This window comes from Ambystoma mexicanum, chromosome 12 (genome assembly GCF_040938575.1).
Source record: "Ambystoma mexicanum isolate Mex_15411 chromosome 12, UKY_AmexF1_1, whole genome shotgun sequence".
Taxonomy (NCBI): domain Eukaryota; kingdom Metazoa; phylum Chordata; class Amphibia; order Caudata; family Ambystomatidae; genus Ambystoma; species Ambystoma mexicanum.
In genome coordinates this window covers 27,729,581-27,756,946 of record NC_090936.1, presented here as the reverse complement: position 1 = coordinate 27,756,946, position 27,366 = coordinate 27,729,581, and the positions used below count along the sequence as shown (strand labels likewise).

Sequence of the window (27,366 nt, the reverse complement as noted above, 5' to 3'; positions counted from 1 at the left end):
ATACCGTATTTCAAACCTAGTAATTGCAATATAACATTTCTTACAACATAGTCCTATTTACCCTTGTTGATTGTCCTGTATCTCCGGGGTTTTCCTATTTTTTCCCCCCCTAGGTCCTCCCTCTCCCAAACCCCCACACCCCCCATGACCATCTCTACTGGGATCTTAAGTCCTTTGTTGCCTCCTTCTGGTTTTCTCGTCGTGCAGTCTCTCTCTCTCTCCCTGTTCTGGGTTGTTAGGTGATCGATACCATTTCCAATATTTGGAGTGGCGTGAAAAAACACTTTTTTTTTTAGTTCCCTTTAAAAATGCTTTAATACACACTTTCGAACTGTATACAGTAGTAATACATTTCAAAGGAATAACCAACACATCGAACATTTTGCTTCAGACACTTTTCCAAAATGTGCCTCCTTCTAGTACCTACTGTTATTGTTATTTTGCATTTATATAGCGCCTTATATACCATTGGTATGGTCTGAAGGTGCTGGTAGGTTGAACGCCCTTGGGAACCGAAGTTCATATCAGTAGAGAGAGTAGAGAGTCAAAAGGTGCGGGGGGCACCGGGTATGTGTACAGCTCGTGCAGTATCTGTGCGATAGCTGCTTTCTAGCGGCATTCTTCCTTTCCTCTCCTTCCCCCAGAAGCTCAGTGTCTCCAGAGCTCTGGTTCTCTCTAGGCTGGACTGCTGCAACAGCCTTTTTCTAAATGTGCCTGCCTCTACTCTCTGCCGTCTGCAACTCATCCAAAACAGGACTGCAAGACTTGTCCTTGGCCTCAAGCCCAGGGATCGTATCTCTCCAGGACTGCTATCTCTGCACTGGCTCCCAGTGGGTGCGAGGATTAAGTTCAAAATCCTCTGCATTGTACGCAAGGCCTTCTGGGGCCTGGGACCTCAATACCTTCAACTCTCTCTTCCTAAATATCTTCTGTCTCGAGCTCTTTGCTCATCCGCCTCCAACTCCCTCAGGGTCAGTCGCTTCTCCAAGCAGCAAGTTGGTGGTAGATCTCTTTCTTCTGCTGGAACAGCCTCCCTGCCTCTCTGAAACTTGAGGAGAACCATCTCCGGTTCTGGAAGCACCTCAATACCTTCCCCTTTGTTTCTGCTTTCTCTCCTCCTCGCCCCTATTGATCTCCTGGCTGAATCTAAACTGCACAGGTTACCTGGCTACCCTCTGATCTCGGGCCCAGATCCCCTCCCCACCAGCTGCACACCTGCACTGCCCCCCTGGCAACCATTGCACTCGGGGACTGTTTCTGTATCCCTACAGCTCCTACTAGCACTTGACCCGGTTGTCTGCACTTGCCTGTGCACTTGCCACGAGCTGGCCACACTTTATTTATTATTGTCTTTATTTACTGTTATCCTTTGTATCGCACTGCCCCCTCCCCTTCCCTCTGCACTTTCCCCTTCCCCCTCCCCCTCCCCTGCACTTGCGCAATCTCAATGTCACTTGGCCTAGTAGGATCGTTGTCTCCGTCTTCCCTCCGTTTCCCCTCCCTTGCCTCGTCGCGCCTTGAAACACGTGTGTCTAGGTGCGCTATAAATGCCATATCATATATATCAGCGCCGGAAAAGAAGTGCTGATACTATCTGATTCATCACAGTGTCTGCAGGCAAGATGAACTGGAAAGGCCCAGATCAAGATGCACAGCCATGTTTAGAAACAGACAAAGGTGACCATTTTATGCTAAAATCACTCGTAGGTTCACTTTGCTTGTAAAGTTAGTTTACACAATGATGAGCACAAAGATCCAGTCTGTAACTGTAATTCCACTTGTGTGCTCCTTAGCACTGTATGAATTGTTTTCTCTAGTTATTTTTTTTAACTACTTTACATTGTTGACCCGGTGTACTTTGCTCTGTAGAATGTTTTGCCCACAGTATGAATTATTTTCCACACCTACCCTTTTCACTCTCAAAACACACTATACACAGACAAACTATCCCTTCCCTGTACACATCTGGCAACAAAACGCCACACTTCTACAACCAACGTACATGACACGGCTGCGGCTAATGCCCCCCAGCCCCCACCACCACGGGCACCAGAGGCTGCCCATTTGCTCACAAACACAAATGTGCCATTGACACACCACCCAGAAACAGACCCGGACACAGTGCATACCTCTCCACTGACACGCATTTGGAGGCGGTCCCCCTGCCTTTGGCATATGGGCATCCTTCTAGCACACCATAGACTTCAATGGGGCCAGTCTGCCCAGGAAAGCTTTTAACATTTAAATAATGCATTAGTTCCCATTGATTTCATTGTAATCGCCCGCCCCACACCCGCAGGAACATCCGATTTCACCCACCTCGCAGAGAATCAGTAGAGACAAATGACGGAACTGGCACTTGTGAACAGCACTCATCAGCACAGCAGCAAAGCAGTCTTGCATTTTAACCTCACTCCCCACAAACTCTCTTTCAGATCTACCAGAGTGACTGGAAACCATACAAATGGCCGCTCAGCACTGCATAAAACATACGCACAAGTAGCACATGTCTGCTTTGCTTCCACAGTTTATACCCGGCACTGCTGCCATTTGCAGGGGTCCCAGGCGCTCGCCTAGATCTGGAAGAGAAATGGCGGCCACTCTCTAGGGGGTGAGCGGGGAATGACAACACTGCTGCTCAAGTGATGCTCCTTGTGGATGTGCTGTCCTGCTAGATATTTGCTAGTTGATTTGATAACTTTACAGTGGGGGCTGTTTTGGTATGGGAGGGTTGGGTTTAACCATTTCTGTCCTCGATTTGGTGACTATGGTGCGTGAGTGTGCTTTTTTCCCCCGGTGGTTAGCAAAATAAGAATTGAACGTGTCAGAGGGCAGAAGTGAAAGGACCCTGTTCATGTCGCTTGTGAAGTCCGCGTCATTACCATTTAGAGGGAATGCCTCGGCACAGACGTACTACAGCACTGAGTTTATGAATGACTTGGACTGACCGAAGCTCTACTCCAGCCGACAACTCCCAACACGTTTCCCTCCCAGCCCCATAGAAGAGTACGACACAGCCCATACCTCTGCCGTGCTCCCCGTAAAATCACACGACTACATTTTTTGGGCAAGGCACCAACAGTTATTTGCACCTTGAGATCATAAGGCGCTATATAAATGCAAAATAACTTAACATAACATAACAGTATTGCCCACTGGCCTGCCTTTAGATAGCAACGAAAGGACTACATGCAAACGGTACTTTGGAAACAGTACTCTGAATCTGGAGGAAATGACCCTGTGTAAACAAGGGAGCCTTCATTTCTTAAACCCAGGTATCTGGGGCATTAAATGAGCCCAAACCAAAATGGAGCGGATCACGAGGCAATCCAAAACGTAAACGGTTTCCAAAGCAATGCTACCCCTTCAAGAAAGTCAGCCCACAGACGGGCTTGATCTTGAAAAACAAGAATGAGTTCTGCCTGATGGATGAAGTTGCAAGGCCAAAGGTAAAATGGTGGTTAAGAAGAGTACTGGTTCAAGAAAGTGTGACGGCAGCTGTGTGGGTGGGTGGTAATTTGGGACCCCTTATCACCAGGGGTTGAAGTGTACAAAAAAGAAATAGTGGAAAGATGTTCCTCTGCTCCGCCCCCAATTCTAACCCCCAACCGAGTCCTTCCAGTGCTTCCCGTCAGCCCAAAAAGCTGTGATTTACAAAAGTTTTCACAAGACTAAAGAAAACGGGGTGAAAAAAATATACATTCAAATAAACACCATTAGTGTGTCATTGCCCACTCATAGTGCATCGTTATGTATGTCGGGCCTTCCCTTCACCCACTATTCACACCTCTTAAGGGACGCATACATGACTATAGCCCCCTGCATTACCTGCAAACACCTCTGTGCCTAAACAAGCCCCTTGCGCCTACACAAATTCCCAAACTGCTGCTTGACCGCCTGGGAATAAGCTGCATTTGCTTGCAGTCCATTTAAATAAACAAACCTTAGCCAGCGCTTGTGGGATAGCACAATGTGGTTTAACACAACCAGAGCACGGGTTCGAATGCGGGGCAGGGGACTGTTTTTAAATATATATTTTTTAAAACACATTTTTGTTTTAAGTGGCCTTTCCTACCTTCCTGGAACGGAAACTCCAGGTCACAAAGTATGGGAACTATGACCGATTTCCCCAAGAAGTAAACGTCCTCCCACTTTGGTCTCTGCTGGTCACCGTCTACAAAATGCATGGGCAGCCATTGCAGTCTGTGGTGCAGTAATCTTGGCCTTTGGGTCAAGAGGCTGGAGGGACACGTCCTCATTTGGGATATCGATTCAATACATATGGAGTGTAGGTCTTGTATCCTTGCTTACGCTAGCAAAGGGCCTTGTGATATTATGCTTTGCTGTAAGGGCACTTTTGAGAAGTTTTGTAGGAATTTTGGGGACATTTGAACCATGTAACCAATGAGGTCACTTGGTCACATCTTCGCTGGCCTCCTTTTCAGTCGTCGCCCCATCGCTTTTCCTGTTGAATTATAGACATCAGGCATTAATGGGTGCCGCGTCTTTCCTCCCCGGGTGATCGGTCTTCATCTACTGGAACCCTAATCGCCACTCCAGACTTTCCTACAGAATCAGTACAGAAGATTCCTTTAAGCCAATCGCGTTAGACTCTAAATGATTTTTCACTGCCTTTGAAAAACAGCAGAAAGTGCACTCTGCAGATTAAAACCTAAATCCACTCCCTGCTCGTGGGGAAACATATCTTTGGGCCGCGTTTGCCCAGTTTCGACAGAATGACGTGTTTTAGGTAGGATTTTATTGGGTCAGGGATCTTGAACAGAGAAAGGGCAGGCTGTTCCATTAACTCAAAAGCAAACACGAAGCCTGCTAGCGTAGTGTGTTTCAACATTGGCTGCTAGCGTAGTGTGTTTCTACATTGGCAGACACGTTCCCGGCATGTCGAAGCACTTCAAAGTTACAGAAGGCAAAACAAAGTGGACACATTACTCGCCAACCATTTACACCACGGTGGGCGACTTTGCGGAAAGCGTCAAGAAAGGAAGCGGGGCACACGTAAAGACACCAAAGAGTAAGTCGGATACAAGACACATCCACGACAGCTCCCATCTTCTTGGTGGAGGGTGTTAGATGGGCAGGGGGGGGCAACGGCAATCGCTCGTCGAAGACTCAAGCGTTACAACACTGCAATACTTGATAAAGACTTGTCCTTAAAGATTGGGGGAGCATGTTGGATAACTCTTATTGCAGAGGTGGACAGGGGCGACATCCGCAAATTCATGCCATGGGTGAGGAAGGAATGTGAGTGGGGTGTCTGACCAGTCAGACACAACTTGATGGCTCTGGTCAGTCGGGAACCAGAGGGAAAGTAAGGCCAGAAACACAGTAGGGTGCACAAAAGGGTTGGGATCTCCAATCCCCTCCTGCTAAATCTAAAAGTCTGCTTCAGCTTTTGCAGGAAGGGGAAGGGCGCGCGGGCGGGAGAGAAGCAGCAGGCACTTCAATGGGTTGCAGGAAGGATGGACAAGATTCATGTCAAAATAAACGTGCACTTGGTTGTAGCAAGGGCAAGTAGATTGGCCCCGCTCGACCCTAGGTGTGCGGTGTGGCGACTACAGCAAGCCCCGGTCTGCCAGTGACAAATCGACATGAAAAAAACAATCATTCTAGGTTTCCTTGGGAGGGAATAAGCGAGGACTTCCCTTTGACTGACCCAGCAATGCAGGGACACATGGGAAAGTGTGTGCCCAACATGCAGGGTTTCACGCAGCAAGAAGCTCTGCACAAGGCAGTCATCTTTTTTGGTTTGCTTTTTAAAGGCATTAATCTTGCTTGAATACTTGTCCCCACTTGGAAATAAAAGCCTTTATCATTACAGACACGCCTCAAGTTTATTTGATTGTAAGAACTTGAAAAGCATCATTGGCGACAGGATTCCTTTAGGAACAGAATAACACAGAACTATACCATGGAACTGCAGCCTCTCGAGCTGCTTGCTTTTCTCAAATACTGATCTGCTCGGCTTTGCCATTGATTGATCACACACAGACAGCTACCCAGCTTTGTAAAGGGTTCATCTTAAATTCAGTGTCGCAGCTTCCTGTCTGAGAGGTGCGAAACCAAACATGGATTTCAGCAAGCACACAAGAACCCGTGCCACAAGCAGCAATATCTTCAGATGCAACTCACAGCAAGCGCACAACAACCCGAGCCACCAGCAGCAATACCTTCAGATGTAATTCAAAGCAAGCGCACAACAACCCGAGCCACCAGCAGCAATATCTTCAGATGCAACTCACAGCAAGCACACAACAACCCGAGCCACCAGCAGCAATATCTTCAGATGCAACTCACAGCAAGCGCACAAGAACCCGTGCCACAAGCAGCAATATCTTCAGATGCAACTCACAGCAAGCGCACAAGAACCCGTGCCACAAGCAGCAATATCTTCAGATGCAACTCACAGCAAGCGCACAACAACCCGAGCCACCAGCAGCAATACCTTCAGATGCAACTCACAGCAAGCACACAACAACCCGAGCCACCAGCAGCAATATCTTCAGATGCAACTCACAGCAAGCACACAACAACCCGAGCCACCAGCAGCAATATCTTCAGATGCAACTCACAGCAAGTGCACAACATCTCGAACCACCGGCAGCAATATCGTCAGATGCAACTCACAGCAAGCACACAACAACCCGAGCCACCAGCAGCAATATCTTCAGATGCAACTCACAGCAAGCGCACAACATCTCCAGCCACCAGCAGCAATATCTTTTGATGCAACTCACAGCAAGCACACAACAACCCGAGCCACCAGCAGCAATATCTTTTGATGCAACTCACAGCAAGCGCACAACAACCCGAGCCACCAGCAGCAATATCTTCAGATGCAACTCACACAAAAGCAGGTGAAGCTGTACTATACCATGTCAACATATGTTCTGATGCTGGTTTAAGTTCATAGCCTTCAACATGTCCACATATGTTCTGATGCTGGTTTAGCCTATACCACGTCCATATATGTTCTGAGGCTGGTTTAAGCTCACAGTCTATAACATGTCCATTTAGGTTTTGATGCTGGTTTAAGCTCACAGTCTATAACATGTCCATTTAGGTTTTGAGGCTGGTTTAAGCTCATAGCCTACAACATGACCAGGAGCTACTTTTGGCTCCTAGCGCCAACTGGTGCCTTCCAAACATATAAATATGACATTAGTAACATTCTCAAATACTCAGTTAAAGAAGAACTAGAACACATCTAATACACATTTTAACACAGTGGTTCATACAAAATGGACAGAAACTTAAAGGAGCATCTCTGGTAGCTCCTGGCTCCCCGGCGGTAGCTCCTGCCTACAGGACGATGACCGACACCCAGGAGCTGCTTTTAGCTCCTCCTCATTGACTCAATGTCAAACCCTGGAGCCGTATGCCTGCTTGCAGATGGCCACAGCGTGCAAGGAAGCAGAGGTCCACTGTCAAAGAAGAACACTGACCACAAGGGCGTCTTGATGGGTGTATGTAAAACACGTGTCAACAAGGAGGTGGAAAATACCCCTTTCTTTGGGGTCGAATTACCATAATTGCCATCATTATTTTGGGCTGTTCGCACTTTTCTTTTACCCTACTGCATGGGGAGACACCCCCACACCACCCTAAGTTATTCCCTGCCCCATCTCCCCATCTATTTTTCTAATAAATGTGCGAAAACTTCGCAAAAATGAGGCCAAAAAACGTTGCTTTTCACCGCGAAATGTTTGCTTTCGGTTTTTTGGGGCGATTCCGTCTCCATAAATGACACTCAGGATTATGAACTGAAGCCCACACAACACTGATGTCTGGCATGCAGGCTAAATCAAGCAAATACCAGTTGACATGGTGGTGAACAGGCAATGGGTACAATAAGTCAGCATGGTTGACTACGTGGTCCTTCTGGACTGCCTCGCCGGGGCAGTATATGTGGAGTCGTCCTATCTCAGTTTTAGTCCTTCCTTCTAGACCATTCTCAATATCTTTCTCTTTTCCGTTTTCTTCCTGTCACTCTTTCCTGTGGTGTCCCTTAGGGATTGGCCCTTTCCCCGGTGCCCTTTAATGTGTATATTCAACCTCTCACTAGGCTTCTCTCTTTTTTTGGGGTTCGCTGCTATTCTTATGCACACAATCCTCAAATCGTCTTCTGCCTTGATCGCTCTTCCTCTGAAACTGCATCGAAGCTCAGATCTTGCCTTCAATCATTGGGGAATGAACGAGTCTGAATTGGTTAAAGCTCAATGGTGATGAAACGAAGGTACTTGTGGCAGGTTACTTTGGACTCCTACTTGGCCCCCTTCACTCAGCCCTTCCCCCCGCCAGCACCCCCAGTGCGCTTCCAGTGGTCAGGGATTTCTCTTTCCATGGAATCAAAACTATGTGTCAGAAGGGCCACCGACAGCTGAAAATCCAACGCAAAGTACTTCCTTTTCTGCCGTTTCAGTTTCAAGTCCCTGTGGTTGCTTCTCTTACTCGGTTCTCTCCCGACTATTGTAATTCTCTGTTCCTTGCCCAACTCCTGTATCTCATCAACCATCTTCAGATTCAAAACTCTGGGGCTAGACTTGTTTCTGCGTCCCCCAGGACATCGCACATCTTGCCGGTCCTGTGCCGTTTGCACTGACTTCTGGTAGCAAAATGGATTAATTTCAAAGCGCTTTGCTTTGTGCACTGTGCTTTACATTGTACAGGTGCCGAATCCCCGCAAACTACATTCCACTGGTAAATTCCGTCCTGGTCCCTTCGCTCGGCTGAGGCGCGGCTTGTGTCAGTCCCACGCTTCAGATATATATATATATATATGCGTAGAGGTGGGTGCTCTTTTTCTGTGATGGTGATTCAACTCTAGAACTCCCTTCCTTGCACTCTTCGTGCTGTGGATAACTATCTCCAGTTTAGATGTGCACCTATTCTGTGGACCCCTTTCTAGCTGCTTGTGTCTTTCAGTGCCAAGTTTCCTTCGGGTGCTTGTGTGGTCTATAAATTCCCATACCATAAGTCACAAAAGTTAGAAGACCTGAAAATTGACCAGCGCCGCACTATTCCGATATCACCGATTGTGGCGACACAAAATAGGACGAACTGAAGGCGTATGGATCTGTGTAAGGAGCAGAATATTGACCAAAGTCAACCTGGTGATGCAGTCCGTGGAGGAGTGTGGACTGGCATGCAAGACACTAGAGTTGAGTCGGTGTAGGGTCGGCAAGAGGATCATGCCGCTGTCCCGCGGGAGAAGGCTATTGCTCGAAGGGGCACTAATGAAGTCGGCTTTTGGCATATCGGAAGGAGGAAAGGTGTTAGCCGGGACGGTGTACGGTTTCACCGTGATGCAAGTCTGGAAGAACAAGTTCCACCGAAGATGAATATAAGAGGCCTTCAACTGGAGGCCGATAATGGGAGGGGCGAGGGGGGGGGGCTGAGGGGCTAGGAAGCTTCATGCCAGACAGCAGTCCTGGGCCTGGCTTGGGCACCACTAGCAGCTGTAATATTCGACTTACTTCATGCTGTCCTTATGTTACGGCAGGACGTGTATTGGGTCAATGGAGGCTGCACTGAACATAGAAAAAACAAAAAAATATATAAAGGCTAGAATTGGTATTGGTATAAACATAGAAACGGACCGAGAGCTAAAGGATGGTAGACAATAGTTCAACAGAATTCAAAAAAATATAGATTTTCATGCGCTGTAAATATTCAGTAGTGGTGAACAAACCAATACATTACAACCCAAACTTACACAGAATTCGTAATGGTTCAAACTCCATTCCATCTACTCCATCAAGCGCACTCATTCAGAACACTCACAACCATTTACTGTATATTTTATATATCAGCCTTCTAGCATACATGGCCTTTTTACACTTCAGGTGTTGTCAAATGTTGCATAATAGAGAGACACAATATTATATATTTGGGGTGTAGGCACATTTTTGAAGCGTAAAAAGGCCATGTATGTCCTTTACGATTTACTTTCATTAATGCCCAAACAAAATAAATACATTAAAAAAAGAACATTAACAGCTAAGCAGATCCAAAACTTAGTGTGAGATCATAAGTGGAAAATTACCGAGCATATGTGTAATATTGATCATTCACTTAGCAGCAGATTTGAAGCCATGTTTTGGAAACTGCCAAAAATTAAAAACAAACGGTTTCCACCAAACATCTGGCTAAAAAAAACACTATTAAAAAAACTTTTCTCCCAGTGATGCGCGCGTTTCCGCTTCAATGCAGATGAGCGGGCACTTGGATTTTAATTTGTGATCCTTTGTATAGGAACACGGAATGTGCAATTACGCCCAAGTATGATATCCCCCCCGCCCCCCCTTCATTCAAAGTCTAATTGCATGGCTGCGGCGCGGGCTCGGCTCTAATGTAACTGGAGGGCTCGGAGGCAGAGCGCGATGCAGCGTTCCCACCTCCTTGGAACCGAGCGCGACACCGGAGTCGTCACCTGTGGAAACCACCCCCGCCCCTGCGGTTTCCCGCATGTTAGCGTGCGTGCCTTGGTGGTGAGATCAGCTAGGAGGCGCTCCTCCCCCATAGGCATCGCTAGAGGTGTGGGGGGGGGGGGGGGGGGGGGGCGGGAGGGTGAGGGTTATAGGCCCGGGTCTTTTGGTTGTAGCCCTGGGTAGCAGCTCAGAGGTTAGCCCAGAGTCCCGACCTTAGTGTAGCCCCGGATCTTTCCAGACCCAGCAACACCTCCCTACCCCAGTCACCTCACTTTAGCTGGAGTTGAATCTAACTCGGAAACTGCGGCCTGTGCATCAGCAACCAAGATAGACAGGCAGGCAGGGGCCAGAGACTGAAACACAGAAAGGATGCCCCAATGCCACATTAGAAAACGACGAACAAGCCAGTAGTTCTGCTTTGGTCTAGACATTGGATGGGTATTTGCACACGCATCTCCCCCACGCCGCCCAAGGGATCTCACGTGTGAATGTATTGCACTACTTTGCACGCTGGACGGACACACAGGACGGAGGTTTTAAATGAGGTATTCTGTCCAGTCAGTCTGTTCAACCCTCAATCATGCAAGTAATGATACATGGGGTTTTTATACAGCGCTTGATGCTGGATTTTTTTCGGCTTCCAAACGCTGTAATAACAGTTGTTTTTAATCGTCTTTTTAACAGCGCCAGATTAATTTACCCTTGAAAGATGAAAGGCTGAGCAAACGCAGCCCTGGATTGGAGTTGCAGAAGTGCACCATGCCCCCAAATGAGAGCTGATGATTTAACTCGAGAGCGTAAACTTATTCTGGAGTCATTGGAGTGCTGCAGAAGTGGGCACACACCTTGGTGTTACACTTTAAAGAAGGGAAGGAATAGAATTGAGTGGAGCGATCAGCAATTGGTGAAATGTTGAGGAGGGTCATCAGGCTCTCCCCAAAGCACAGAAGGCGGCGGGACAGCCATTTGCATCGGGCCAGGACTTCTTGGTTTCCCGTCTGAGGGTGGGTGCTGGCCTCCAGAGTTGGGGAACCTCCTGGCCTTTGCATAGCATTTGTAAAGAGCAGTTTCTGCCTAAGGACCTTGCAGATGGGTGCCCTGTAAAAATTCAATCCTACAGATGCTTGAAGTACCCTCACCACCAAAAATATTTCTCACCAATTGGTTTGCTGGATCAATGCAAAATGTGTAAATTAATCATCTCCCTTGGGCCAAAATGTCAAGGACAGTTTCAAGCCATACAGTGTCCTTGAAGTTGGTTTCCATCACGCAAGCCTTCGGGATGCGCAACCGCGCAGGCTTCATAAAGGCCTGTGCTATGCCAGTAACCAGCCAATCCAATGGAGAAGAAATAGAATACCTTGAAACCTTCACAGGTGCACTTAAGCCAGTTTCCCACAACGATTTGAATATTTTCTCCAAGCAAAAAGTACTGGACCAGAATCAAGTGATGCCCACTGATATGGGTCCAGCGATGCAGTACAAGTAGAGGGACCAGACGTCCCGGAATTGTGCCCTCTGTCTCCCTTCCCTAGGGCTGGGAGGGGGTAGGCCCAGTGGTGGACTGGCCTATAGGGAACTCTGGAGATTTCCTGGTAGGCCTCTGCATCCTGGGCCTCTTGTGTGGTAACCCATTTTATTTCCACATTTTCTCATAGAAGGGTTGTGCTTGCTGAAAATGTGTAATATGGGGCCACTTTGAAAATTATTACCATGACCTCTTTTGGTTCCCAGTCCACCCCTGGGTAGGGCTCCTTTTATGTTGTTGGCCATCCTTCCTGAGGGCTGTGAGGGGGGCAGTCCTTTTATGTTGTTGGCCATCCTTCCTGAGGGCTGTGAGGGGGTAGTCCTCCTTTTAGGTTGTTAGCCATCCTTCCCGAGGGCTGTGAGGGGGTAGTCCTCCTTTTAGGTAGTTGGCCATCCTTCCCGAGGGCTGTGAGGGGGTAGTCCTCCTTTTAGGTGGTTGGCCATCCTTCCCGAGGGCTGTGAGGGGGTAGTCCTCCTTTTAGGTAGTTGGCCATCCTTCCCGAGGGCTGTGAGGGGTTAGTCCTTCTTTTAGGTTGTTGGCCATCCTTCCCGAGGGCTGTGAGGGGGTAGTCCTCCTTTTAGGTGGTTGGCCATCCTTCCCGAGGGCTGTGAGGGGGTAGTCCTTCTTTTAGGTTGTTGGCCATCCTTCCCGAGGGCTGTGAGGGGGTAGTCCTCCTTTTAGGTGGTTGGCTGTCCCCGTTTTTCGTCTTGAAAAATCCGGTCCCTCTAGGACGGGAGAAGGGACGAGGCTGGCACTTGCTCCATCGAGCTCTTGTGACAGTGCCAGTCTCTGCAATGGGCAGACAAGGCGACGGTGCGTACGCTGGAAAAGCTTGGTGCCCAAGTGCACCAAGCTCGGGCCCTTCCATTGGCAATGAAAAATTCCCCCTCCCCGAAACTCCTCCCCCCAACCCAGGAGAAACCCTAAAGTGTCTGAGAAGAACGCGCTAGATAGGGAGCCTTGCTGAACGAGTAGAATAAACATGTTGCGCTTTGCAACTACTGCACAGGGTTCAACGAAAAAAGTTCTGAAACTAAACAGCGAGACCTTTTCAACAACGCTAATGAACCGATGACCTTACATGACGGTCGGGCAAAAAAAAGGTTCCCTCACTATTTTCCACAGTCAAAACGAGCTGTGTCATTTTAAACCCTAGAGCGGAGGTCAAAAGAGCAGAGAAGCAGTCCCGAAGCATTACCATATGCACAAAAGAATATATCACACTGCCACAAAGGCAGGCCTCTGCATAGCTCGTGTCCAATTGAGTATGAAGAGTGAATGATCCTGGTGCGAAGGGTAGAGGGTGGGGCGCTGGTCCTGTCAGTCTGAGCTGTGCAAAAGCATTAGCTGGACAATGCCTTGGGGGTCTTCAGAACGCAGCATATACACGGCCATTCAGTCAGAAGCTATGGACGCACAGGCCTGGGTCGCCCACCGAGCAGTGGCCTAGGTCTTCCCACCAAGCACGGCACGGGCCTGGGTCTATCTGCCAAGCACGGCACGGGCCTGGGTCTATCCGCCAAGCACGGCACGGGCCTGGGTCTATCCGCCAAGCACGGCACGGGCCTGGGTCTATCCGCCAAGCACGGCACGGGCCTGGGTCTTCCCGCCAAGCACGGCACGGGCCTGGGTCTATCCGCCAAGCACGGCACGGGCCTGGGTCTTCCCGCCAAGCACGGCACGGGCCTGGGTCTATCCGCCAAGCACGGCACGGGCCTGGGTCTTTCCGCCAAGCACGGCACGGGCCTGGGTCTTTCCGCCAAGCATGGCACGGGCCTGGGTCTGTCCGGCCAACCGTGGGCAAGGGTCTTCCGGCCAAACATTTCCGCCAACCATGGGCCTGGGTCTTGCGACAACCACAGGCCTGGGTCTTGCGCCAACTACAGGCCTAGTGTCTTCTGAGCAACATCCAGGCATTAAAGAACAGGTGTCCACTTGGGTCTCAGTTTTTAGGGCGGAGATAGAAACATGACGTGTCCGTCATACCCACACTGAACAGTAGAGACTCCATCGATGTACCTACTGACAAATGCATAAGTCCCCTTCTCCATCCCTTAATCACTGACCGAGAACATGTGCCTTAGAAACCTACAATTTACGCCACTGGATTATGAATAGCGCCCGGCTGCCGTTTCCATGGTCTCTTGGCGGGAAATGGGTCGTTGGTTGGGTTGGTGCGAAGGAACTGAGCGGCGTGCTAGGGTGAAGATTTCATTTTCTTGGTGCATAATGTACATCATGCAAGACGTCAACACTGGAGGCTTTAGTGTAAAAGCAAAACTAGCCAATATTTAGAAAATGATGCCAAAACAAGTAAAGTAAGAAGGTGCTTGCTATATATTCATGCTAGGATACTGAGCCAGCCCTGCCTGCAGTATGGAACGTGGAATAGAGGATGTTAGTGGAGGTTCCTGGAATCTGGATGGCTGAGGGAACGGGGGGCAGTTGAACATGGCCTGGAAGAAGGGACACTTGCGCTCACGTTCCCTGTGCTCTTATGAGATGAAAAATACTTAAAATCCTTTCAAGGAGTCTTCACCTTCATAATACTGCTTATGGCCACAGTTTATTTCACTTAACACCCAAGTACCCAGCAACTACCCTTCTTGTGTTTATGCACCCACGTTTTATCAATATAAACAGAATTACATAATGCACAAAGCTCAGTCATATGTATCCCTAACCTACAAATGCCTTAATAATTCTGCCTCACAATACCTTACAGAAATATTCATCAAAAACAACTCCACACGACCTACGAGAACTACTCATTCCTTTTGCCTAAGAGTCCCCAGGTTCAAATTGAAAAAAGCAGGCAGTAGCAGCTTTCCAGTCATGGCTGCCCAACTTTGGAATTCCTTACCTACAACCTTAAGAGTAGATCAATCCTTCCACAACTCCAGAAAAACACCAAACTCTGGCTCACTTCCAAAGAATAACCGCAACCTTAGCTGCCCTAATCCAGAACCTTTGTAATCAGCACCCACGTTGTTATCTGTATGTATGTAAATAACTTCTTCTATATACTGTATGTTCGATGTATGTACTGTAGTATCATGTGACACAAACCTTTTATGTAACGTTGTGTCTAATGTAACTTGATATGTAACACAACTAAGAATTTGAAAATTCCTGTAATGCGCCCAGATACCTTCGGGTTTGGAGCGCTTTATAAACAAACAAACAATAGCCGGCATCCCCAACCTTTGGCATTCCAGATGTTTGTTTACAACTACAACAGTCACAGCTAGCATAGGCAAGGGTGAGATATGCTGGGAGTCTTAGTCCAAAGCATCTGGAGAGCCGCTCAGTGGTTCTGCAAAATGATACCCAATTGGTTGATGGGGGGGTAGGTGATGGGGGGGTAGGTCTCCCGACTGAACGCGAAGATACCAAAGCCCGAACAGATTGCGCTGCAAAAAATTGCTCAACAGGGTTACACAATTAAAAGCAAAGTATCAAAAAAGTTATCGGCCTTTAACACCACTTCTTGTGATCCAGAAATTCATATGCAAGCATATTCCGTAGGCAACCAAGGAGAGGACGATCACATTGACAGAAGCCCTAAACGTCCCTTGAACTTCAATACCATCCTCACATTAATAGCTGAGCTGGAAAAATGTTCAGGTACGAAAGGTTTTCCAATTGTAGAATAAGAAATAAGTCTGCCTCATGGGCATTGAATGAATTGCTTTGCTTTCGAAGACCAGGAAAACACTATGAAGGATTTGGAGCTTGGTGAAATATGGCACATTAAATGTTGGGATATAGAGCACTTAAGGCAGCCATACCCACCGCATGGTGTGTAGGTCAATCCAGGTGATGGTACTTTACAAATGTGTTCCAGAATCTTCCCCGGCAGTTTTGATCTGGACTAAGTAAAAGATTTCTTTTGGAATTGGTAGAAATATTGAATACATATTTCCAAAGTGAATTAATGTCTTCTCCGTCAATAGTCATTGATTACCCCGTCCATGTGCTGTCAGCTCCAAAAACAGGGGATAGTTGGTGCACCAATTTGATGTTTCTCGGCATTGGCATCAAGAACATGCAGGATCATCGCACAAGATCTCGTTGACGGTTCCATGCGGCTTCGTCGACCACAGTTTGAGAGTGGACATTTATTTTAAAGCTTTCTTTCCCCTTCATCTCCTTGAGTGACACAGTCTGAAATAACCCTGGGCAGAAAAGCTCAGCAACGCCAGGGTAAAACTTCCTTTATGGAGGAGAAAATGGCGCTCCTATAGATCTAAGAATTCAACTTACTACCTTTACAAAAGGAAAAAACTGCAACAAAACCATCTTGCACAAAAACGAGTTTAGTGCACTTTTATGCATAGTTTTGCCATTACACATTCTGGGTATTCCTCTACAGCCCTACCGAGACACTTCCAGTACCAGTAACGTGCATAGTGAAGGAATGCCAGCTACTCCCTTTGTGGTGTGTGTATATGTGCCCAATGTTCATAGGGATGTAAACTAGCCAAGCAGCTAGAGGGTTAATGGGCAGACTGTCACCTGACAAATACACAAGAAATCAAGAGAAGAAGGTACTTAATGAAGCAAATAAGTGTCAATAGTCTGATCACCTTGCCTGGACCCACTACTACTTTCCACCTTAAACCAATCCAGAGCACTATTTGATGTTGTAGCAAAGTTTAGGGATCCAACATGTGTGGCAGTCCCAACTACCGCATCCCAGGAACAGGCTAACAAATGTAACCATTTTTTTGAAGAAAAAATCCTGGATATCCAGGAAAATATTTTCAAAGTGAAAATGGGAGAAAACTGGGAGGAGCCCCCAGAAGAGTTAAAAGATCGAAGGGGGGAAGCCGAGAGCTTCCATTTTACAAGTGTTGATAAGGAATCGGTGCTGACCCAGATACTCCAACTGAAACCTACCAAGGATTTAGCATTCCCTATACCGGCGTGTACAGCCATTCGGTTGGCTGCTAATCTTGCACCATTCCCAACAAAGTTTATAAACAAATCTTTAATGGAGGGTTATATTCCAAATACCCTGAAGGGAGCATTGGTAAAACCTCTATTGAAGAAGCCAAACTTAGATCCAACTGTCTTTAAAAATTACCGCCCAGCAGCCAACTTATGTTGGCCGACTAAGATCTTGGAAAAACTGGTTTGCGGTCAATTTCAGGATTGGTGGACAATAAGAATATCTTGGTTGAATGTCAGTCGGGGTTCCGGCCTAATCATGGAACTGAAACTGCTTTGTTAGCAGTTCAGGACGATTTACTGGAAGCCGCGGATAGAGGTAGATCGACAATCTTGTTAATGCTGGATCTATCTGCGGTGTTCGATACAATCAACCATAAAATCATTCTCCAACGGATTGGGATGGTGGGAAGAGTTTCAGAAGTAGTGGTGAAATGGTTTAGCTCATTCCTGAAGGATAGGACCCAGCGGGTAACACTGGGAGGGTTTCTATCAGAATTGTTGTGGCTAAAATGCGGAGTTCCACAGGGGTCAGCACTGTCACCATTGATCTTTAATCTATACATCCAGCCTCTATTTGACATTTTACGGAAGTATGGATTGAGATTCCATTCGTATGCTGACGACACCCAGATTTACGTGGAAACAGAACAAAGAGGAGGCCTTTGAAAACATTGATCAGTGCATGCAGGAAATAAAAAAATGGATGGCATGCAATCAGCTGCAGCTTAATGCGGCCAAAACAGAGTTAATCCTATTTAGTGCAGGAAGTAAGGTGAGGGTGGAAAAACAAGAGATAACCCTACGGGTCCTAGGTGAAGATATCCAGTTCTCAAAGAAAGTAAAGAATCTGGGATGTATATGGCAGGAAAACCTGGGCAGTGAAGCCCAAGTAGATGCCAAAGTGAAGGCCGTATATTATTCACTACGCATGCTTAGGAATGTGCTTCCATACGTGGCAGCGGAAGACCGTGCAGTGGTCGTGGGGGCCTTAACCAACTCCCATCTCGATTACTGTAACAGTTTATTGACAGGGATTCCCATCAAACAGATGATGAGTCTTCAAAGGGCACAGAATGCAGCAGTTAGGCTGATAGCCCATTTGGGAAAAAGAGACCATGTGACGCCCTCACAGAGATCCCTTCACTGGCTGATGGTGGATGATCGGGTCAAGTTTAAGATAGCCTGCCTGATGCACAAGTGCTACTATGACAATGCACCAAAATATCTTAGTGCTAAGATTCACCATCTTGAGCCATCCAGAGACCTTAGATCGGGAGATAAAATGCTAATGGCCATACCTCGGACTAAGCAGGTCTCAAAGGGAGACAGGAGGTTCTCCATTGGTATGGAATCATTTACCACTTATCATCCGTTCATGCCTATCGCTGGAAAGCTTTAGAAAGGCATTAAAAACCTTCCTCTTTAAGTAAATCTAAGAAATCTATACGCCAGCCGCTACACTCGGAACATTTTGATTTTTCTGGTCATTTTGATCGATACAAACTTAGTAATCATCTGCGCCCGAATGCCGTTCAGTCCGCCTGGAGCGCGTTTAGAAATCCTCAAAATCAAAATCAAATTCAACCTCCTCCTCACCGGAATCACTGGTCCTGGTGGCACTGAGGTCCAAGCAGCGTCTGTAGCTGTAGTCCTGCTCTTTCTTATGAGGCACTGGCCTACCTCGGAAAGAAGCCACAGTGGCCGCCTGTGAGCTGCAACCCTGTGGCTCATTTTCCGAGGCAGACTGATTTATTGGGGGAAAAAAACCAAAGCTGAAAAAAAACACCAAAGAGTCCGATGTGAATAGTGGAAGAAGCTGCCTCGAAGTCCACAAGTCGGGTGATGTGTCCGGTTAGCTGATAGTAGGTTTGGTGGTTCCAGAACAGATCCCAGGAGGGAACATGGACCGCAGAGAATGCAGGTCTCTGGAGAGTAATGACATCCGTGAAACAGACAGACTTGCCCTGGGATGCGGTAAAAAGGCAAGAAGCACCGTCGGGAAGGAAGCACTGTGGAAGGGAGTGCGAAGCTTCCAAAGGGAGATAGGAAAGAGTTAAAAAGGTGCAGACCGCCAGGAAGCCGGCGAGAGGAGAAGAAAAGGGTAGCGGGAGAGATCGCCAACAGGCTTCCGGGAGATCCCGCAGAAGGGAGAGACAAAGAGGGAAAGAGCACAACTGTGGGGAATAGAAAACCCGTGAGGATCGAGTCCGGAGCAAAAGCCGGCGACTCAGAAAACGAACCGAAAAATAAACTCCAGTGGAACAGGAAAAAGGAGAGGGAAAACACTAGCGTATTAACCGCAAAAGGAGGGAAGCAGACCTAATGGTTGAAACGCATCGGCTGCTGTGAGTTCCGAGAAGAAGAAACTCCCAGCAGCCGCCATTTTGAAAAAAGACTAGACCGCAACCCAACACTGTGATAAAGAACGCAGTGGAACAATTAATGGCAACCCAGTCTCAAGTGCTGCCAAACACGCCAGGCGCCTGGACGCATGACAAAGCACACATCTCAACCCGGCATCAAGTCCGAAATCAGATTTACGTTCTAAGCCCAGAAGGCTTTCTCGCCTTCCTGAGGTTCTCATGGGACCAGTGTGTATTGGATCTAATGCTAAGTGAGCATAGACAGTTCCAGGTGCAGGGCACGGGCTGGACTGGACCTTCTTATCTGCATAAAAGGGAAACGTCTGAAATCCACGTGAAAACGTCAACGTAAAAGCATCGAAGACAGTCTGTGGAGAACATCTGAATACATTTTGAGAGAAGAGGAAGAAATATGTACAGAAACAGTTCTTTCCCAACAGCAATCTCTAGAGAAACTCTCTCTGGTATGGAAGGGTGGGTCTCTTTGTAGTTGCTGCAAACAGTCATCTTGTGGAAGAAAGACAGACCATAGACTGACGGTAGTCAGGATGGTACAGGGGAACGATCAGGAGTCTAGCCGCAAACTCTCAGTCAACACTTAAGGGGGGGGGGGTTCAGCTTCGGAAATTCGGTCTTGAAAGATGAACTTTTGAAAGGCTGCTTGCGTGCCCCATTCTTTTTCCCAGCATGGCGGATCTCACAATTCCATTTACTGGACAACCCTCGACAGGTGGGGACTCCTGAGTGAAATGCAACAGTGAACGTAGGGGGTTCAAGTCTTCCCTCCCATGACCGTCCAAAGGGGTATTTGAGTGACCATTCGGATGAGGGATCCGGCTTTCTGGGAGGACCATGGCAGAGAATCCTCAGTGGGTGTTTCGAAGACACTGGAAGGGGTACCTGGACATCAGGAATCTGCTTTGTTGGCCAGTGCCTTGGCGGTTCCCCTCACAGCTCACAACCACTGGAGACGAGGAGCGTGAGATTAAACAAGAAGTGAAATGGTGAACTTGGCGCCCACACAAGGCCAAGCCAACGACATGGCCTATGGATATCAACCAGCTTGATGGAGACTGCGTTGCCCATTACACCCGGGCATCAGCTTTTTAGAAGCACGAAGACCCCAGAAGTAGGGTTGGCACGATCCAAGGGGCGTGGCCTTGCTCGAGTAGGAATGGGACCAAATATGTGGGCTTATACACTACTGCACACACTGACAAGAATGGTGGGGTTGCGATTCATTCAGAATGATCTTCTTGTGAGACCTAGATCTCGGGTAGCCATGTATGTGCACATGGCTGCATTTGACATGGGAGTGGTTCCTCAACTAGGCATCCAGCCATCTGTGGCCATTTGCCATAAGACAGTCGAAGGGGATGATGTTGGAAGAGACAACGAGCTAGGGTTCCGGTTAGTTCCGGGTATAGATATCCATGCAATGCTTTACAATGGACCTGGAAGGGGAACTCCTGAAGACAGGAAAAGTAAACACTGCTGAGGGGTCTGCGTTAATAATGGGCGGGGCAAGCAGGACTGGCAGGAGGATGTGGGAAGGTAGCGTTATAGCTGATGGCTTTGGCAACATAGTACTGATGGCTTTGGCAACATAGTACTGATTGCTTTGGCAACATAGTACTTTTTGTTATTGTTTTTTGTATGCCATTTTGAGTCTCCCCCTCCATTACCTTGATACAATTACAGGAATCACAATTACATTGTTGCCTAGCAACAGATTTTCTGTGTTGCCCTGGTGCACTAGTTTACTCCCAGATTAGCATGAAAGCGTTGGCGGGAAGAAACTAATACTCTTATTACAATGTCTCCGTCCACCTGATTACATACAAACGATTGAACTTTAAGGTCATGAGCAGGTAATATTACTTATCAAGGAGTGTGAAGCCCCCCCTCCCCCCTTATACATTGTGGACTGAATGCTGCGGCTGTACCCCTGGGCATGGTGGGAAACCTGGCTACTTTTTAACTATATTCTAGAAACGGCCAAATATAGATTGTTGGCAGGTGTACAGGGTTCTCTGAATCAGGCGGTACAGGCTACAAGCGTACTTATGTTTTTTCTTTCATAGGCCTGAAGGTTCATTCTGTTAATGTGTTGATCTTCTACTAAAGGTCATGGGACTGCAACGTGTGGCCATCCAGCTGTTTTGGCCTACAACTCCCATCAGCCCTTGGCAGCACAGTCAATGGCGAAGGATCATGGGAGTCTGAGTCCAGAAGGTCCGGAGAGCCAGTGTTTACAGAACACTGCCACAGATCGTGTGAGCGCCCAACTTCTGGCAATGTGACCTACTCTGGGAATCCAGCCATTTCATGGCAGGCGCAATCGGGGGTTGTTTACTGGGGAAGCTAGGTTTCATTTCTCCCACTAATGAGAACTTTCTCCACATATCGTAAAAGTGGTGCTTTTTTATATATAATCATGCGTGTTAGAATAAGTTGATATTGCTGTTAAGTAGTAGACCAAAAAACATTGCTGGTCCCAAAAACAAAGGCTACGTGGAGTATCCGGTAAATCCACGGAAAACCTTGCTTCGAAATAAACATTTTTAGTTTTGGCTATTAGGTAGCGATTTGCCCCACCTAGAAGCTGACACTTTTACATTAGAGTCCAGCTGGGGAGAAATGGCATATCAGGAGGGATGCAGAGCTTGCAGGGGTTTGGTTATTTACCCACCCTTTGACTGCCCATGGTCATTACCACCCACTTCCTGACCCTCACCCGCCCCAAACACATCCTCCTGGCATCTCTTTGAGCTAGCTTTATCAAGACTTACGATCAAGCTCTGCACTGGAAGCGCCTGCCAAGGTTTTTTGAAAGCGGTCTTCTGAGATTTAATTTTCTCTTCTACCTGCCGCCTTTATCCAGAGGTGTTCAAGACGACAGAGACAACACAAAACATCTATAATGGAAGACACCCCGATACTATCATCAGTAAATGAAACTCCTGGATTGCAGGATTTTTTTAAAACCATGCTGGCTAGGGGTGTTGGGAGTTGTAGTCAACATATCTAGGAAGTCAAAAGACTGCAGGTCCCTGCCTTATGATGTCGTTTCTGGAGCAATGACGTTTCGCTCATGCACGTCCGAAAGACAACCGCCCATGGCCTGGTGCCAGACTCCACGGAGTGTCCTCCCGCAGAGATTGTGGTACATGCTAGGCTGCCATCCTCTGAGAAGCGCCCGTTCCTGGCAAATGCCATCTAGCACCGCGCAGTGTGTTACAGGGGCCACCAACCTGCACCAAGAAACTTGCGCTCAGCTGAAACAGCGTGCTCGCCCAACAGGGGCTGCCCCCGTTTCCCACCTGGAAACCACGCAGTGGGTATTTACTGAATGGTGCAAAAATAATCCAAAGCAAGGAAAGATGCCAGGGACCAGATTACAGAAACTTTACACGGGTTTCAGTGCAAAGTTTACACAGTATTAACGCTAGGGAAAAATTTGCCCTATTTTTAAAAACACGGGGACGTATGAGAAAACTATAAACCTATTGCACCATGACAAGTGCAGCTTGGCATGGTAGAAGCACCAGGGCAGAAATTGCCCTCGGTCAAACAAAGATACATTTTTACTGCATTATTGCAACAGGGCAAAGTTTCCCTAATGCTCACACGGAATGGTATTAACACTTGGCAGACTTTTCCGTGATAAAAAACGCATTGAAAAAGTATATTTTTGCACGGAGGCAATTTTTGCCCTGGTGTTTATACCATGCCAAGCTGCCCTTGTCATGGCGCAACAGGTTTATAGTTTTCTAATATGTGCCAGTGTTTTTAAAAATAGGGCAAACCTTGTCCTAGTGCCAATACCTTGTAAACTTTACACTTGCACCAGTGCAGTTTCTGTAATCTGGCCCCAGGTCGATGTGTCAAAAGGCTTTTTTGGCACAAAACCCCCCCGCTTAGTCCTGGAGCACTAGTGAAAGTCAAATGGTTACACCGCTTATCAATGCAGTTGCAAGCAGTGCTGGTCTTATTGGGCCGGCACTCGGCGGATCTGAGATCCGGCACCAGATATGGAGCCGGATCTCGGGATCCGGTCAGAGTCAGCCGCCCAAGACCATGAACCGCGCTGTAATAGTAAAAAAAAATAATAATTTAAAATCGCACGCAACGGCAGCATTGCCTTATACCACCGGCTTTGGCACTGGTGTGTAATGCACAATGCTCGCTGTGTGTAATGCACAATGCTCGCTGTGTGCAATGCACAATGCTCGCTGTGCGCAATGCACAATGCTCGCTGTGCGTAATGCACAATGCTCGCTCCCCACATGTACAACGGATTCCTTTCAGTTGTACATGTAGCGAGCAGTGTGCATTACACACCAGTGCCAAAGCCGCAGTAAAAGTCAATGCTGCCTTGGCGGGCATTTTTTTCAATGTTTTTTTTTTTTTTTTTTACTTATTCCAGCATTGCTGGATGTCCACTATGAGCTCCGCCCCCTCTAGACCACGTCCCCTCGGGTACCGCCCGGCCCCGCCACACTCCTCCCCCACCCCGGCCCTTGTGTTGTGGGATCCCCCACCACATTTTTTCCATTTCCACCACTGGTTTCAAGGCCCTCAATTGTATAAACTAGCACCTGGATCTATACACCCTCCACTCCACACCTAACCTGAGACTCTGATCTGCTCCCCTGTTCCCTCCCCTGTTTGCTAGTAGATCCTTTGCTGTCAAATTGCCCCCCTGTCCAGTTCTTAGCTCCCTGCTCGCTTGCATTGACTTGCAAAGCACCCTGTTGCTTCCCAAAGCATGGTCTACACTGAATAAATACCTGAATATTAATAATAAACTGCAGCACACACATTGATACAGAGAACACTCTGAGTGGCAGAGGTCTGCAACCTTTGGCTCTCCAGAGGGTTTGGACTACAACTCCCATCATCCCTAACCAGCATATTGAATTTCCACAGATCATGGGAATTGTAGTCCAAAACATCTGGAGAGCCAAAGGTTGCAGAGCCCTGGATTAGAGCAATCGAGTAATAGGAAAATCAGGCCATAAGTTCATAGTCAAGTTTGAGGCACTAGGTTCGGGTGGAAATCGCCACGGGAGAGCGCGAGCGTTACAATGCGCGAGGGCTGGCGTCATAATTATTCTAGTAAATGTAAAGTAGCAATCAGTCTGTGACTGCTCAATAGAGAATTGTTTTTAAATGAAGTCTCGCTCTGCACCCGGGGACTGCAAGCGTTGCCTGTCTAGAGGTTTTAGACTACAATTCCCACCAGTCCCTGTTAGCTTCATGAATGGTGCGGAATTACGGGACTAGTAATCCAAAACATCTGGAGAACCCTCGGGTGAGGTACTCAGCCTTTTCTAGTGACAAGCTGAAGTGTTAGGGGCTCCCAAAACAGTAATGGGGGGAGCACTTCACCAGAGTGTGGCCTCCAGCAAGTGGAACTCGCGAGGAAGAGAACGAGGCACACACCCACTCAGACGTGCAGCATTGGCGGGTGGCAGGAATACAGTGCTTGAAAATGGGAAGAGGTGGGTGGGTGACCGTGTACATTTCTGCGAGAGAGGTAACCTCAAAGTGTGTTCTCTTATCAACAAAAGCCACCACAACATAAACTAAGTTAACCACATTCCAAAAATAACACCGACAGGCTGAGGTGAACGCTGGAAAGCGCCCAAGGCAGTGCAAGAAAGCACAATGTTGCCATCAATACGCCAGTGTGTTCCTCCTGCCATTATGAGGCAAAGGGGGCCAAACACACCACAAACACAGCAAAGAAGGTTTCACAAGGGAGCGCTAAAGCCAGGATGGAACACAAAGGATTGGCACCGGTGGGTGCCCCAGGTCATGAGGGTGCCCTGCGTTTTACTCTTGCATACAGCCCGGAAACAACAGCCACCTGAGGGGGACCAAACACGAGCCTGCTGTCACTCACGCATGCATTCATGCATGCATGCCACGGCTTCAGTGAGCTGTGTTCCAAACTCGCACCAGAAACCTAAACTCAGGCGCGAGTAGTGTTTTGCAAACAACCCCCATAAGCCTTTGCCAGCATAGTCCATGGGGTGGGGTCGTAAGAGGATGCCGACCCCGCCGCGCAAATGGGTACTGCCTGCACAAATGTCCTTTAAAGATATAGTCCGTCAAGTCAACGCACAAGTGAATAAAGAAAAGAAATGGAAATCAAGGCTTGGCTAGCTGGGGCTTCCAGCAGCTCCTAGGCGCGAAGCATCACACAGCGCGCAAAACATGCCCTGCTCTGTGATTCTAGGCGCTAGTGCACAGCGCGCCGCAAAGATAACCCCGTGAACGTTTTCAGACCCTGACGTGGGACTTGAAAACATACTAGTGATAGGTATTACACAAAATATACAACACGAATGTTCAGTGTTATGCATACATATTATTTGAACAACCCAGCAGGGTTGCGATGGGTGGCTTTTCAAATAAAACCCCTCCCCACCCTATTAAACCCCCAGGCTGCTTACCTCGCACCCGTGCCTCTCGCAGACGGTGTTGTGGCGGAGAATTGAGGGGGTTGCGCCCGGGGGCCTCTGCGCAGAGTGCGCAACCTAAATGTGGCCGGGTCCCCGCCCCCACCACGAGAAACGTCCAACAACAAACAAATCCACAGCGAGAGGCTCCAAAGCGCCGAATCCAGCCGCCCCCCGGCTCAGGGAGCACGCAGAAGACCCCTCCCCCTCAGCAGCCCTCGGGCGCCCCCACGCACGGGCCGAGGTGGGAGAGCGCGAGCCTCCTTGCAAGGAGGAGAGGCATCGTCTTCTGTTCAGGAGCTCCGGAGAGTGAGTGGCCGGGAGGGAGGGAGGTAAGGCCGCCCCCTCGCTGACGGCTCCGGCTGAATGCGAAACAGATGTGCCCCGACACGTTCTGCCTGGAGAAATGCGCTCCCTTCCTCCCGCCCAGCACGGACGTGCTCCGAGGAGGAGGGAGAGGGCAGCAGCGGGACCCCGCATTCCTCAGCCGGGACAGGGAATGCGCCTTGACAAAGAGCCGGGAGCAGCGCCGCCTCACTCACTCACTGCGCGAAACCTGCGCTGCGCCGCGCAGTCTTCCCAGCACTTACCCAAGTCACGGCCGGTCATTGCAACACTTCTCGTTTGTGCACCAGTGCCATGAACCCCCCCCCCAGATCACGGGCAGACATATTTACATTGCAGGCAAGTGGTTACCCCATCATACGCAGGAGCCCCAGCAACAGCCCATGCGTGTTACAAGTGTTTGAGTCCAGCGCTACTGGGGCCGTCAGGGGATGCCCATAAACCACCACAAAAACATGACATATGCTGAGCGTTTTCTTCCCTTACACATGAGTCTTGTATTCGAAACACAAGACCCTCCAGAAGAAAACAGATGCATTCAACTGGATGAACTCTAACTCAAATTCAACCCAGGCAAAACAGAAAGAATGATCATCACAAGAAACGGAGGAGACAACCACTATATCCCCTGGCCAAGGGAACTCGCTGCAACCCCAGCCCCATCCTCGACTGTAAAAAAACCTGGGAGTTCTGATGGACAACAAACTTACTCTAGAGCCACAAGTAAACGCTATACTCAAGAAATGCTTCTTTCTACTGCGAGCGGCAGAAAGGATCCTGCCGTTCCTATCATTTGCCATCAAAACACTAACCATCATCGCTCTCGTCATGTCCAGAGTTGATTACGCCAACAGCCTATACCTGGATATACCTGGACGACTCCTAAAAAACTACAACGCAAAACAACACATCAAATTCAAATCAATTTGCATCAAGCAGAGAGCAATCCAGAACCAAGGCCCAGAATTCCTGCGAGACAAATTACACCTACATCACCCAACAAGAATGCTCAGATCAAGCAACGATATTCGCCTGCAGCCAAAACCTTACAACAGAAAACTTGGAGGATCCTCTTTCTCTCACCTTGCACCAAAAATTTGGAACGACTTACCGAAGAATATACGCAACACAAGAAACCACTTACTATTCAGGAAACTGCTCAAATGGTGGCTCTTCACTGCACAACTAGATGAACGCCCTCAGGGATAGACACACACCTGATAACAATGATGAGTAAAAACACTAATCCCGGACCA

General features: G+C 48.2%; 1 protein-coding gene across 3 annotated transcripts in view; it reads right to left on the bottom strand.

Annotated features, from left to right (window-relative positions):
• Positions 1–27,366, bottom strand: part of PLXNB2 (plexin B2) — a 775,326-nt gene that overhangs the window by 511,884 nt on the left and 236,076 nt on the right. The window contains exon 1 of one of the 3 annotated variants that reach the window (XM_069627847.1): positions 25,760–26,105. The exons of the other annotated variants lie outside the window; for them this stretch is intronic. The gene's annotated coding sequence lies outside the window, so the exon portion shown is untranslated. Of the gene's footprint in view, positions 1–25,759; positions 26,106–27,366 lie in introns of those variants that run through there. 3 annotated transcript variants of the gene reach the window in all.